This window comes from Calliopsis andreniformis, unplaced genomic scaffold (assembly GCF_051401765.1).
Source record: "Calliopsis andreniformis isolate RMS-2024a unplaced genomic scaffold, iyCalAndr_principal scaffold0030, whole genome shotgun sequence".
Lineage (NCBI taxonomy): Eukaryota > Metazoa > Arthropoda > Insecta > Hymenoptera > Andrenidae > Calliopsis > Calliopsis andreniformis.
The window spans coordinates 56,577-70,720 of NW_027480439.1; positions in this window are offsets into that span (position 1 = coordinate 56,577).

The window sequence follows — 14,144 nt, forward strand, 5'->3', positions numbered from 1 at the left end:
CAGTCATCAATCCTCAATCTTCAATACTCAATCGTCAATCCTCAGTCCTCAATCCTCAATCCTCAATTCTCGTACCTCAAACCTCAATCCTCAACCCTCAGTCCTCATCCTCAGTTCTCAATTCTCAATCCTCAATCCTCAACACTCAATCTTCAATCCTCAATAATCAATCTCCAATCCTAGATCCCCTATCCCCAATCCTCAATCATTTATCCTCAATCTTCAATCCTCAATCCCCAGTCCACAATCTTCAATCCTCAATGCCCAAACCTCCATCCTCAATCCTCAGTACTCAGTCCTCAACCCTCAGACCTCGTCATCAATCCTCAACCCTCAATAATCAATCCGCAATCTTCAATCATGAATACTTAACCCTCTGTCCTCGTCCTCAATCCAGAACCCTCAATCCACAATCCCCAATCTTCATTCCTCAATCCTCAATCCTCAATCCTCAATTCTCAATCCTCAATTCTGAATCCTCAATCCTGAATCCTCAATCTTCAGCCCTCAGTCCTCAACAATCAGTTGTCAATCCTCAATCCTCAACAGAATATCCACAATTCACACTTTTCAATACCCAATACTCAATCTGCAATCTTCAAATCTCTATCCACAAACATCAATTCTCATCACTCAACCATCAACACTCAGTCCTCAATGTTCAATCCTCAATCCTCAACTCTCAATCTTCAATCCTCAATACTGAATCTTCAATCCTCAATCCTCAACACTCAATCCTCACTCCTCAACCCTCAATCCTCAATCCTCAGTCCTCAATCCTCAACCCTCAGCCCTCGTCATCAATCCTCAACCATCAATAATCAATCCGCAATCTTCAATCATCAACCATCAATCCTCAATCCTCAATCCTCAATTCTCAATCCTCAATCCTCAGTCCTCAGTCCTCAAACCTCAATCCTCAACCATCAGCCCTCATCCTCAATCCTCAATCCTTATTCCTCTGTCCTCAACCTTCAATCCTCAATACTCAATTTTCAATCCTCAATCCTCATTCCTCAATCCTCAACCCTAAATCCTCAATCATCAATCCTCAATCTTCAATCCTCAATCCTCAATCCACAATTCTCAATCCTCAACCCTCAGACCTCTGACCTCGAACCTCAATCCTCAACCCTCAGCCCTCATCGTCAATCTTCAAACCTCAATCCTCAATCCTCAATCGTCAATGCTCAATCCTCAATCATCAATCCTCAACACTCAATCTTCAATCCTCAATCCTCAATCATCAGTCCTCAATCTCAATTCTCCATCTCAATCCTCAATCCTTAACCCTCAATCTTCAATCCTCAATACTCAATCTTCAATCCTCAATCCGCAATCATCAATCCTCAATCCTCAATCCTCAGTCATCAATCCTCAAACCTGAGTCCACATCCTCAATTCTCAATCCTCAACCCTCAATCCTCAAACCACAATCCTCAACTGTCAGTCCTCGTCCTCAATCCTCAATCTTCAATCCTCAATACTCAATCTTCAATCCTCAATCCTCAATCCTCAATCCTCAATCCTCAATCCTTATTCCTCAGTCCTCCACCTTCAATCCTCAATACTTAATTATCAATGCTCAATCTTCAATCCTCAATCCTCAATCCTTAATACTCAACCCTCAATCCTCAGACCTCAGTCCTCAAACCTCAATCCTCAACCTTCAGCCCTCATCCTGGATCCTCAACCCTCAATCTTCAAACCTCAATCCTCAATCCTCAAGCCTCAATCCTCAATCCTCAATCCTCAGTCCTCAAACCTCAATCCTGAAACCTAAATCCTCAGTACTCAACCTTCAGACTTCAGACCTCAACAATCAGTTGTCAATCCTCAATCGTCAATAGAGTATCATCAATTCACAGTTTTCAATACTAAATTCTCAATCTGCAATCTTCGAATCTCTATCCACAAATATCAATCCTCATCACTCAACCCTCAACACTCAGTCCCAAATCCTCAATCATCAATCCTCTATCCTCAACTCTCATTCCTCAATCCTCAATCCTCAACCCTCAATCCTCAATCCTCAATCTTCAATCCTAAATCCTCAATCATCAATCCTCAATCTTCAATACTCAATCCTCAATCCTCAATCCTGAATCCTCAATACTATACCATCAATCCTCAATTCTCAATACTCAATAGAATATCCTGAGTACTTAGGATTCAATACTCAGACCTCAAACCTCAAACCTCAGCCCTCATCCTCAATCCTCAATACTCAATCCTCCCTCCTCAACCCTCAATCCTCAACACTCAATCTTCAATCCTCAGTCCTCAATCCTCAATCCTCAATCCTCAGTCATCAATGCTCAACCTTCAATACTCAATCCTCAATCCCCAATCTTCAATCCTCAATCCTCAATCCTCATTCCTCAAACCTCAATCCTCAAACCCCAGTCCTCATCCTCAGTTCTCAATTCACAATCCTCAATCCTCAATCCTCAATCCTCAATCCTCAAACCACAATCCTCAACCGTCAGACCTCGTCCTCAATTCTCAAACCTCAATCCTCAATCCTCAATTTCCAATCATCAATACTCAATCTTCAATCCTCAATCCTCAATCCTCAATCCTCATTCCTCAAACCTCAATCTTCAATCCTCAATCCTCAATCCTCAATTCTCAATCCTCAATCCTCAGTCCTCAGACATCAAACCTCAATCCTCAACCCTCAGCCCTCATCGTCAATCCTCAAACCTCAATCCTCAATCCTCAATCGTCAATCCTCAATCCTCAATCTTCAGTCCACAATACTCAACCTTCAATCCTCAATCCTCAATCCTCAATCCTCAATATTCAATCCTCAATACTCAATTTTCAATACTCAATTCGCAATCATCAATCCTCAATCCTGAATCCTCAGTCATCAATCCTCAATATTCAATACTCAATCGTCAATCCTCAGTCCTCAATCCTGAATCCTCAATCCTCGTACCTCAAACCTCAATCCTCAACCCTCAGGCCTCATCCTCAATTCTCAATCCTCAATCCTCAATCCTCAATCCTCAACCCTCAAGCTTCAATCCTCAATAATCAATCGCCAATCCTAGATCCCCAATCCCCAATCCTCAATCCTCAATCCTCAATCTTCAATCCTCAATCCCCAGTCCTCAATCTTCAATCCTCAATGCCCAGTCCTCAATCCTCAATCCTCAGTCCTCAATCCTCAACCCTCAGCCCTCGTCATCAATCCTCAACCCTCAATAATCAATCCGCAATCTTCAATCATCAATACTCAATCTTCAATCCTCAATCCTCAATACTCAATCCTCAATCCTCAATACTCAATCCCCAGTCCTCAGTCCTCAATCTTCAATACTCAATCCGCCAATCCTCAATATTCATCACACAACCCTCAACCATCAATCCTCAATACTCAACCATCAATACTCAATTCTCAATACTCAGTAGAATATCCTGAATTCTCAGTTTTCAATACTCAATCCTCAATCTTCAATCTTCAAATCTCTATCCACAAACATCAGTTCTCATCTCTCAACCCTCAACAATCAGTCCTCAATATTCAATCCTCAATCCTCAATCCTCAACCTTCAATCCTCAATACTCAATCTTCAAATCTCCTCTCCACAAACATCAGTTCTCATCTCTCAACCCTCAACAATCAGTCCTCAATATTCAATCCTCAATCCTCAATCCTCAACCTTCAATCCTCAATACTCAATCTTCAATCCTCAATCGTCTATTCTCAATCTTCAATCCTCAACCCTCAATCCTCAATCGTCAATATTCAATCCTCAATACTCAATCTTCAATCCTCAATCCGCAATCATCAATCCTCAATCCTCAATCCTCAGTCATCAATCCTCAATCTCCAATACTCAATCGTCAATCCTCAATCCCCAGTCCTCAATCTTCAATCCTCAATGGTCAATCCTCAATCCTCAATCCTCAGTCCTCAATCCTCAATCCTCAATCCTCAATCCTCAATCCTAAATCCTCAATCATCAATCCTTAATCTTCAATACTCAATCCTCAATCCTCAATCCTGAATCCTCAATACTAAAGCATCAATCCTCAATTCTCAATACTCAATAGAACATCCTGAATTCTCAGGATTCAATACTCAAACCTCAATCCTCAAACCTCAGCCATCATCCACAATCCTCAATCCTCAATCGTCAATCCTCAACCTTCAATCCTCAACACTCAACCTTCAACCCTCAATCGTCAATCCTCAATCGTCAATCCGCAATCCTCCATCCTCAGTCATCAATCCTCAACCTTCAATACTCAATCCTCAATCCTCATTCTTCAATCCTCAATACCCAATCCTCAACCGTCAATCCTTAATCCTCAATCCTCAATTCTGAATCCTCAGTCCTGAGTCCTCAGTCCTAAAACCTCAACCCTCAATCATCAGCCCTCATCCTCAATCCTCAATCCTCATTCCTCAATCCTCAACCTTCAATCCTCAATTCTCAATCTTCAATCCTCAATCCTCAATCCCCAATCCTCAATCCTCAATCCTCAATCTTCAATCCTCAATCCCCAGTCCTCAATCTTCAATCCTCAATGCCCAGTCCTCAATCCTCAATCCGCAGTCCTCAATCCTCAACCCTCAGCCCTCGTCATCAATCCTCAACCCTCAATAATCAATCCGCAATCTTCAATCATCAATACTCAATCTTCAATCCTCAATCCTCAATACTCAATCCTCAATCCTCAATACTCAATCCCCAGTCCTCAGTCCTCAATCTTCAATACTCAATCCGCCAATCCTCAATATTCATCACACAACCCTCAACCATCAATCCTCAATACTCAACCATCAATCCTCAATTCTCAATACTCAGTAGAATATCCTGAATTCTCAGTTTTCAATACTCAATCCTCAATCCTCAATCTTCAAATGTCTATCCACAAACATCAATTCTCATCTCTCAACCCTCAACAATCAGTCCTCAATATTCAATCCTCGATCCTCAATCCTCAACCTTCAATCCTCAATACTCAATCTTCAATCCTCAATCGTCTATTCTCAATCTTCAATCCTTAACCCTCAATCCTCAATCGTCAATATTCAATCCTCAATACTCAATCTTCAATCCTCAATCCGCAATCATCAATCCTCAATCCTCAATCCTCAGTCATCAATCCTCAATCTCCAATACTCAATCGTCAATCCTCAATCCCCAGTCCTCAATCTTCAATCCTCAATGGTCAATCCTCAATCCTCAATCCTCAGTCCTCAATCCTCAATCCTCAATCCTCAATCCTCAATCCTAAATCCTCAATCATCAATCCTTAATCTTCAATACTCAATCCTCAATCCTCAATCCTGAATCCTCAATACTAAAGCATCAATCCTCAATTCTCAATACTCAATAGAACATCCTGAATTCTCAGGATTCAATACTCAAACCTCAATCCTCAAACCTCAGCCATCATCCACAATCCTCAATCCTCAATCGTCAATCCTCAACCTTCAATCCTCAACACTCATCCTTCAACCCTCAATCCTCAATCCTCAATCGTCAATCCGCAATCCTCCATCCTCAGTCATCAATCCTCAACCTTCAATACTCAATCCTCAATCCTCATTCTTCAATCCTCAATACCCAATCCTCAACCGTCAATCCTTAATCCTCAATCCTCAATTCTCAATCCTCAGTCCTGAGTCCTCAGTCCTAAAACCTCAACCCTCAACCATCAGCCCTCATCCTCAGTCCTCAATCCTCATTCCTCAATCCTCAACCTTCAATCCTCAATTCTCAATTCTCAATCCTCAATCCTCAATCCTCAACCCTCTATCTTCAATCCTAAATAATCAATCTCCAATACTAGATCCTCAATTCCCAATCCTCAATCCTCAATACCCAATCCTAAATCTTCAATCCTCAATCCTCAATTATCAATTCTCAATCCTCAATCCTCAATCCTCAATCCTCAATCCTCAATCCTCAATCCTCAATCTTCAATCCTCAATACTCAATCTTCAATCCTCAATACTCAATCCTCAATCCTCAATACTCAATCCTCAATCTTCAATCTTCAAATCTCCATCCACAAACATCAATTCTCATCTCTCAATCCTCAACACTCAGTCCTTAATATTCAATTCTCAATCCTCAATCCTCAATCTTCAATCCTCAATACTCAATCTTCAATCCTCAATCCTCAATCCTCAATCCTCAATCCTCAATCCTCAATCCTCAGTCATCAATCCTCAATCCTCAATCCTCAATCCTCAATCCTCAATCATCAATCCTCAATCTTCAATACTCAATCCTCAATCCCCAATCCTCAATCCTCAATACTCAACCATCAATCCTCAATTCTCAATACTCAATAGAATATCCTGAATTCTCAGGATTCAATACTCAAACCTCAAACCTCAAACCTCAGCCCTCATCCTCAATCCTCAACACTCAATCCTCACTCCTCAACCCTCAATCCTCAACACTCAATCTTCAATCCTCAATCCTCAATCCTCAATCCTCAATCCTCAGTCATCAATCCTCAACCTTCAATACTCAATCCTCAATCCTCAATCCTCAATCCTCAATCCTCAATCCTCATTCCTCAAACCTCAATCCTCAAACCTCAGTCATCATCCTCAATTCTCAATTCTCAATCCTCAATCCTCAATCCTAAACCCTCTATCTTCAATCCTAAATAATCAATCTCCAATACTAGATCCTCAATCCCCAATCCTCAATCCTCAATACCCAATCCTAAATTTTCAATCCTCAATCTTCAATTATCAATTCTCAATCCTCAATCCTCAATCTTCTGTCCTCAAACCTCAATCCACAACCCTCAGTCTTCGTCCTCAAACCTCAACCCTCAATAATAAATCCGCAATCTTCACTCATCAATACTCTTAAATCCTCAATCCTCAATACTCAATCCTCAATCCTCAATACTCAATCCTCAATCCTCAATATTCAATACTCAATACTCAATCTTCAATCCTCAATCCGCAATCATCAATCCTCAATCCTCAATCCTCAGTCATCAATCCTCAAACCTCAGTCCTCATCCTCAATTCTCAATCCTCAACCCTCAATCCTCAAACCACAATCTTCAACTGTCAGTCCGCGTCCTCAATCCTCAACCCTCAATCCTCAATCCTCAATCTTCAATCATCAATACTCAATCTTCAATCCTCAATACTCAATCCTCAATCCTCATTCCTCAAACCTCAATCTTCAACCATCAGTCCTTATCCTCAATTCTCAATTCTCAATCCTCAACCCTCAATCCTCAACCGTCAATCCTCAATCCTCATTCTTCAATCCTCAATACTCAATCTTCAATCCCCAATCCTCAATCCTCAATCCTCAATATTCAATCCTCAATACTCGATTTTCAATACTCAATCCGCAATCAACAATCCTCAATCCTCAATCCTCAGTCATCAATCCTCAATCTTCAATACTCAATCGCCAATCCTCAGTCCTCAATCCTCAATCCTCAATTCTCGTACCTCAAACCTCAATCCTCAACCCTCAGTCCTCGTCCTCAATCCAGAACCCTCAATCCACAATCCCCAATCTTCATTCCTCAATCCTCAATCCTCAATCCTCAATTCTCAATCCTCAATTCTGAATCCTCAATCCTGAATCCTCAATCTTCAGCCCTCAGTCCTCAACAATCAGTTGTCAATCCTCAATCCTCAACAGAATATCCACAATTCACACTTTTCAATACCCAATACTCAATCTGCAATCTTCAAATCTCTATCCACAAACATCAATTCTCATCACTCAACCATCAACACTCAGTCCTCAATGTTCAATCCTCAATCCTCAACTCTCAATCTTCAATCCTCAATACTGAATCTTCAATCCTCAATCCTCAACACTCAATCCTCACTCCTCAACCCTCAATCCTCAATCCTCAGTCCTCAATCCTCAACCCTCAGCCCTCGTCATCAATCCTCAACCATCAATAATCAATCCGCAATCTTCAATCATCAACCATCAATCCTCAATCCTCAATCCTCAATTCTCAATCCTCAATCCTCAGTCCTCAGTCCTCAAACCTCAATCCTCAACCATCAGCCCTCATCCTCAATCCTCAATCCTTATTCCTCTGTCCTCAACCTTCAATCCTCAATACTCAATTTTCAATCCTCAATCCTCATTCCTCAATCCTCAACCCTAAATCCTCAATCATCAATCCTCAATCTTCAATCCTCAATCCTCAATCCACAATTCTCAATCCTCAACCCTCAGACCTCTGACCTCGAACCTCAATCCTCAACCCTCAGCCCTCATCGTCAATCTTCAAACCTCAATCCTCAATCCTCAATCGTCAATGCTCAATCCTCAATCATCAATCCTCAACACTCAATCTTCAATCCTCAATCCTCAATCATCAGTCCTCAATCTCAATTCTCCATCTCAATCCTCAATCCTTAACCCTCAATCTTCAATCCTCAATACTCAATCTTCAATCCTCAATCCGCAATCATCAATCCTCAATCCTCAATCCTCAGTCATCAATCCTCAAACCTGAGTCCACATCCTCAATTCTCAATCCTCAACCCTCAATCCTCAAACCACAATCCTCAACTGTCAGTCCTCGTCCTCAATCCTCAATCTTCAATCCTCAATACTCAATCTTCAATCCTCAATCCTCAATCCTCAATCCTCAATCCTCAATCCTTATTCCTCAGTCCTCCACCTTCAATCCTCAATACTTAATTATCAATGCTCAATCTTCAATCCTCAATCCTCAATCCTTAATACTCAACCCTCAATCCTCAGACCTCAGTCCTCAAACCTCAATCCTCAACCTTCAGCCCTCATCCTGGATCCTCAACCCTCAATCTTCAAACCTCAATCCTCAATCCTCAAGCCTCAATCCTCAATCCTCAATCCTCAGTCCTCAAACCTCAATCCTGAAACCTAAATCCTCAGTACTCAACCTTCAGACTTCAGACCTCAACAATCAGTTGTCAATCCTCAATCGTCAATAGAGTATCATCAATTCACAGTTTTCAATACTAAATTCTCAATCTGCAATCTTCGAATCTCTATCCACAAATATCAATCCTCATCACTCAACCCTCAACACTCAGTCCCAAATCCTCAATCATCAATCCTCTATCCTCAACTCTCATTCCTCAATCCTCAATCCTCAACCCTCAATCCTCAATCCTCAATCTTCAATCCTAAATCCTCAATCATCAATCCTCAATCTTCAATACTCAATCCTCAATCCTCAATCCTGAATCCTCAATACTATACCATCAATCCTCAATTCTCAATACTCAATAGAATATCCTGAGTACTTAGGATTCAATACTCAAACCTCAAACCTCAAACCTCAGCCCTCATCCTCAATCCTCAATACTCAATCCTCCCTCCTCAACCCTCAATCCTCAACACTCAATCTTCAATCCTCAGTCCTCAATCCTCAATCCTCAATCCTCAGTCATCAATGCTCAACCTTCAATACTCAATCCTCAATCCCCAATCTTCAATCCTCAATCCTCAATCCTCATTCCTCAAACCTCAATCCTCAAACCCCAGTCCTCATCCTCAGTTCTCAATTCTCAATCCTCAATCCTCAATCCTCAATCCTCAATCCTCAAACCACAATCCTCAACCGTCAGACCTCGTCCTCAATTCTCAAACCTCAATCCTCAATCCTCAATTTCCAATCATCAATACTCAATCTTCAATCCTCAATCCTCAATCCTCAATCCTCATTCCTCAAACCTCAATCTTCAATCCTCAATCCTCAATCCTCAATTCTCAATCCTCAATCCTCAGTCCTCAGACATCAAACCTCAATCCTCAACCCTCAGCCCTCATCGTCAATCCTCAAACCTCAATCCTCAATCCTCAATCGTCAATCCTCAATCCTCAATCTTCAGTCCACAATACTCAACCTTCAATCCTCAATCCTCAATCCTCAATCCTCAATATTCAATCCTCAATACTCAATTTTCAATACTCAATTCGCAATCATCAATCCTCAATCCTGAATCCTCAGTCATCAATCCTCAATATTCAATACTCAATCGTCAATCCTCAGTCCTCAATCCTGAATCCTCAATCCTCGTACTTCAAACCTCAATCCTCAACCCTCAGGCCTCATCCTCAATTCTCAATCCTCAATCCTCAATCCTCAATCCTCAACCCTCAAGCTTCAATCCTCAATAATCAATCGCCAATCCTAGATCCCCAATCCCCAATCCTCAATCCTCAATCCTCAATCTTCAATCCTCAATCCCCAGTCCTCAATCTTCAATCCTCAATGCCCAGTCCTCAATCCTCAATCCTCAGTCCTCAATCCTCAACCCTCAGCCCTCGTCATCAATCCTCAACCCTCAATAATCAATCCGCAATCTTCAATCATCAATACTCAATCTTCAATCCTCAATCCTCAATACTCAATCCTCAATCCTCAATACTCAATCCCCAGTCCTCAGTCCTCAATCTTCAATACTCAATCCGCCAATCCTCAATATTCATCACACAACCCTCAACCATCAATCCTCAATACTCAACCATCAATACTCAATTCTCAATACTCAGTAGAATATCCTGAATTCTCAGTTTTCAATACTCAATCCTCAATCTTCAATCTTCAAATCTCTATCCACAAACATCAGTTCTCATCTCTCAACCCTCAACAATCAGTCCTCAATATTCAATCCTCAATCCTCAATCCTCAACCTTCAATCCTCAATACTCAATCTTCAAATCTCCTCTCCACAAACATCAGTTCTCATCTCTCAACCCTCAACAATCAGTCCTCAATATTCAATCCTCAATCCTCAATCCTCAACCTTCAATCCTCAATACTCAATCTTCAATCCTCAATCGTCTATTCTCAATCTTCAATCCTCAACCCTCAATCCTCAATCGTCAATATTCAATCCTCAATACTCAATCTTCAATCCTCAATCCGCAATCATCAATCCTCAATCCTCAATCCTCAGTCATCAATCCTCAATCTCCAATACTCAATCGTCAATCCTCAATCCCCAGTCCTCAATCTTCAATCCTCAATGGTCAATCCTCAATCCTCAATCCTCAGTCCTCAATCCTCAATCCTCAATCCTCAATCCTCAATCCTAAATCCTCAATCATCAATCCTTAATCTTCAATACTCAATCCTCAATCCTCAATCCTGAATCCTCAATACTAAAGCATCAATCCTCAATTCTCAATACTCAATAGAACATCCTGAATTCTCAGGATTCAATACTCAAACCTCAATCCTCAAACCTCAGCCATCATCCACAATCCTCAATCCTCAATCGTCAATCCTCAACCTTCAATCCTCAACACTCAACCTTCAACCCTCAATCGTCAATCCTCAATCGTCAATCCGCAATCCTCCATCCTCAGTCATCAATCCTCAACCTTCAATACTCAATCCTCAATCCTCATTCTTCAATCCTCAATACCCAATCCTCAACCGTCAATCCTTAATCCTCAATCCTCAATTCTGAATCCTCAGTCCTGAGTCCTCAGTCCTAAAACCTCAACCCTCAATCATCAGCCCTCATCCTCAATCCTCAATCCTCATTCCTCAATCCTCAACCTTCAATCCTCAATTCTCAATCTTCAATCCTCAATCCTCAATCCCCAATCCTCAATCCTCAATCCTCAATCTTCAATCCTCAATCCCCAGTCCTCAATCTTCAATCCTCAATGCCCAGTCCTCAATCCTCAATCCGCAGTCCTCAATCCTCAACCCTCAGCCCTCGTCATCAATCCTCAACCCTCAATAATCAATCCGCAATCTTCAATCATCAATACTCAATCTTCAATCCTCAATCCTCAATACTCAATCCTCAATCCTCAATACTCAATCCCCAGTCCTCAGTCCTCAATCTTCAATACTCAATCCGCCAATCCTCAATATTCATCACACAACCCTCAACCATCAATCCTCAATACTCAACCATCAATCCTCAATTCTCAATACTCAGTAGAATATCCTGAATTCTCAGTTTTCAATACTCAATCCTCAATCCTCAATCTTCAAATGTCTATCCACAAACATCAATTCTCATCTCTCAACCCTCAACAATCAGTCCTCAATATTCAATCCTCGATCCTCAATCCTCAACCTTCAATCCTCAATACTCAATCTTCAATCCTCAATCGTCTATTCTCAATCTTCAATCCTTAACCCTCAATCGTCAATCGTCAATATTCAATCCTCAATACTCAATCTTCAATCCTCAATCCGCAATCATCAATCCTCAATCCTCAATCCTCAGTCATCAATCCTCAATCTCCAATACTCAATCGTCAATCCTCAATCCCCAGTCCTCAATCTTCAATCCTCAATGGTCAATCCTCAATCCTCAATCCTCAGTCCTCAATCCTCAATCCTCAATCCTCAATCCTCAATCCTAAATCCTCAATCATCAATCCTTAATCTTCAATACTCAATCCTCAATCCTCAATCCTGAATCCTCAATACTAAAGCATCAATCCTCAATTCTCAATACTCAATAGAACATCCTGAATTCTCAGGATTCAATACTCAAACCTCAATCCTCAAACCTCAGCCATCATCCACAATCCTCAATCCTCAATCGTCAATCCTCAACCTTCAATCCTCAACACTCATCCTTCAACCCTCAATCCTCAATCCTCAATCGTCAATCCGCAATCCTCCATCCTCAGTCATCAATCCTCAACCTTCAATACTCAATCCTCAATCCTCATTCTTCAATCCTCAATACCCAATCCTCAACCGTCAATCCTTAATCCTCAATCCTCAATTCTCAATCCTCAGTCCTGAGTCCTCAGTCCTAAAACCTCAACCCTCAACCATCAGCCCTCATCCTCAGTCCTCAATCCTCATTCCTCAATCCTCAACCTTCAATCCTCAATTCTCAATTCTCAATCCTCAATCCTCAATCCTCAACCCTCTATCTTCAATCCTAAATAATCAATCTCCAATACTAGATCCTCAATTCCCAATCCTCAATCCTCAATACCCAATCCTAAATCTTCAATCCTCAATCCTCAATTATCAATTCTCAATCCTCAATCCTCAATCCTCAATCCTCAATCCTCAATCCTCAATCCTCAATCTTCAATCCTCAATACTCAATCTTCAATCCTCAATACTCAATCCTCAATCCTCAATACTCAATCCTCAATCTTCAATCTTCAAATCTCCATCCACAAACATCAATTCTCATCTCTCAATCCTCAACACTCAGTCCTTAATATTCAATTCTCAATCCTCAATCCTCAATCTTCAATCCTCAATACTCAATCTTCAATCCTCAATCCTCAATCCTCAATCCTCAATCCTCAATCCTCAATCCTCAGTCATCAATCCTCAATCCTCAATCCTCAATCCTCAATCCTCAATCATCAATCCTCAATCTTCAATACTCAATCCTCAATCCCCAATCCTCAATCCTCAATACTCAACCATCAATCCTCAATTCTCAATACTCAATAGAATATCCTGAATTCTCAGGATTCAATACTCAAACCTCAAACCTCAAACCTCAGCCCTCATCCTCAATCCTCAACACTCAATCCTCACTCCTCAACCCTCAATCCTCAACACTCAATCTTCAATCCTCAATCCTCAATCCTCAATCCTCAATCCTCAGTCATCAATCCTCAACCTTCAATACTCAATCCTCAATCCTCAATCCTCAATCCTCAATCCTCAATCCTCATTCCTCAAACCTCAATCCTCAAACCTCAGTCATCATCCTCAATTCTCAATTCTCAATCCTCAATCCTCAATCCTAAACCCTCTATCTTCAATCCTAAATAATCAATCTCCAATACTAGATCCTCAATCCCCAATCCTCAATCCTCAATACCCAATCCTAAATTTTCAATCCTCAATCTTCAATTATCAATTCTCAATCCTCAATCCTCAATCTTCTGTCCTCAAACCTCAATCCACAACCCTCAGTCTTCGTCCTCAAACCTCAACCCTCAATAATAAATCCGCAATCTTCACTCATCAATACTCTTAAATCCTCAATCCTCAATACTCAATCCTCAATCCTCAATACTCAATCCTCAATCCTCAATATTCAATACTCAATACTCAATCTTCAATCCTCAATCCGCAATCATCAATCCTCAATCCTCAATCCTCAGTCATCAATCCTCAAACCTCAGTCCTCATCCTCAATTCTCAATCCTCAACCCTCA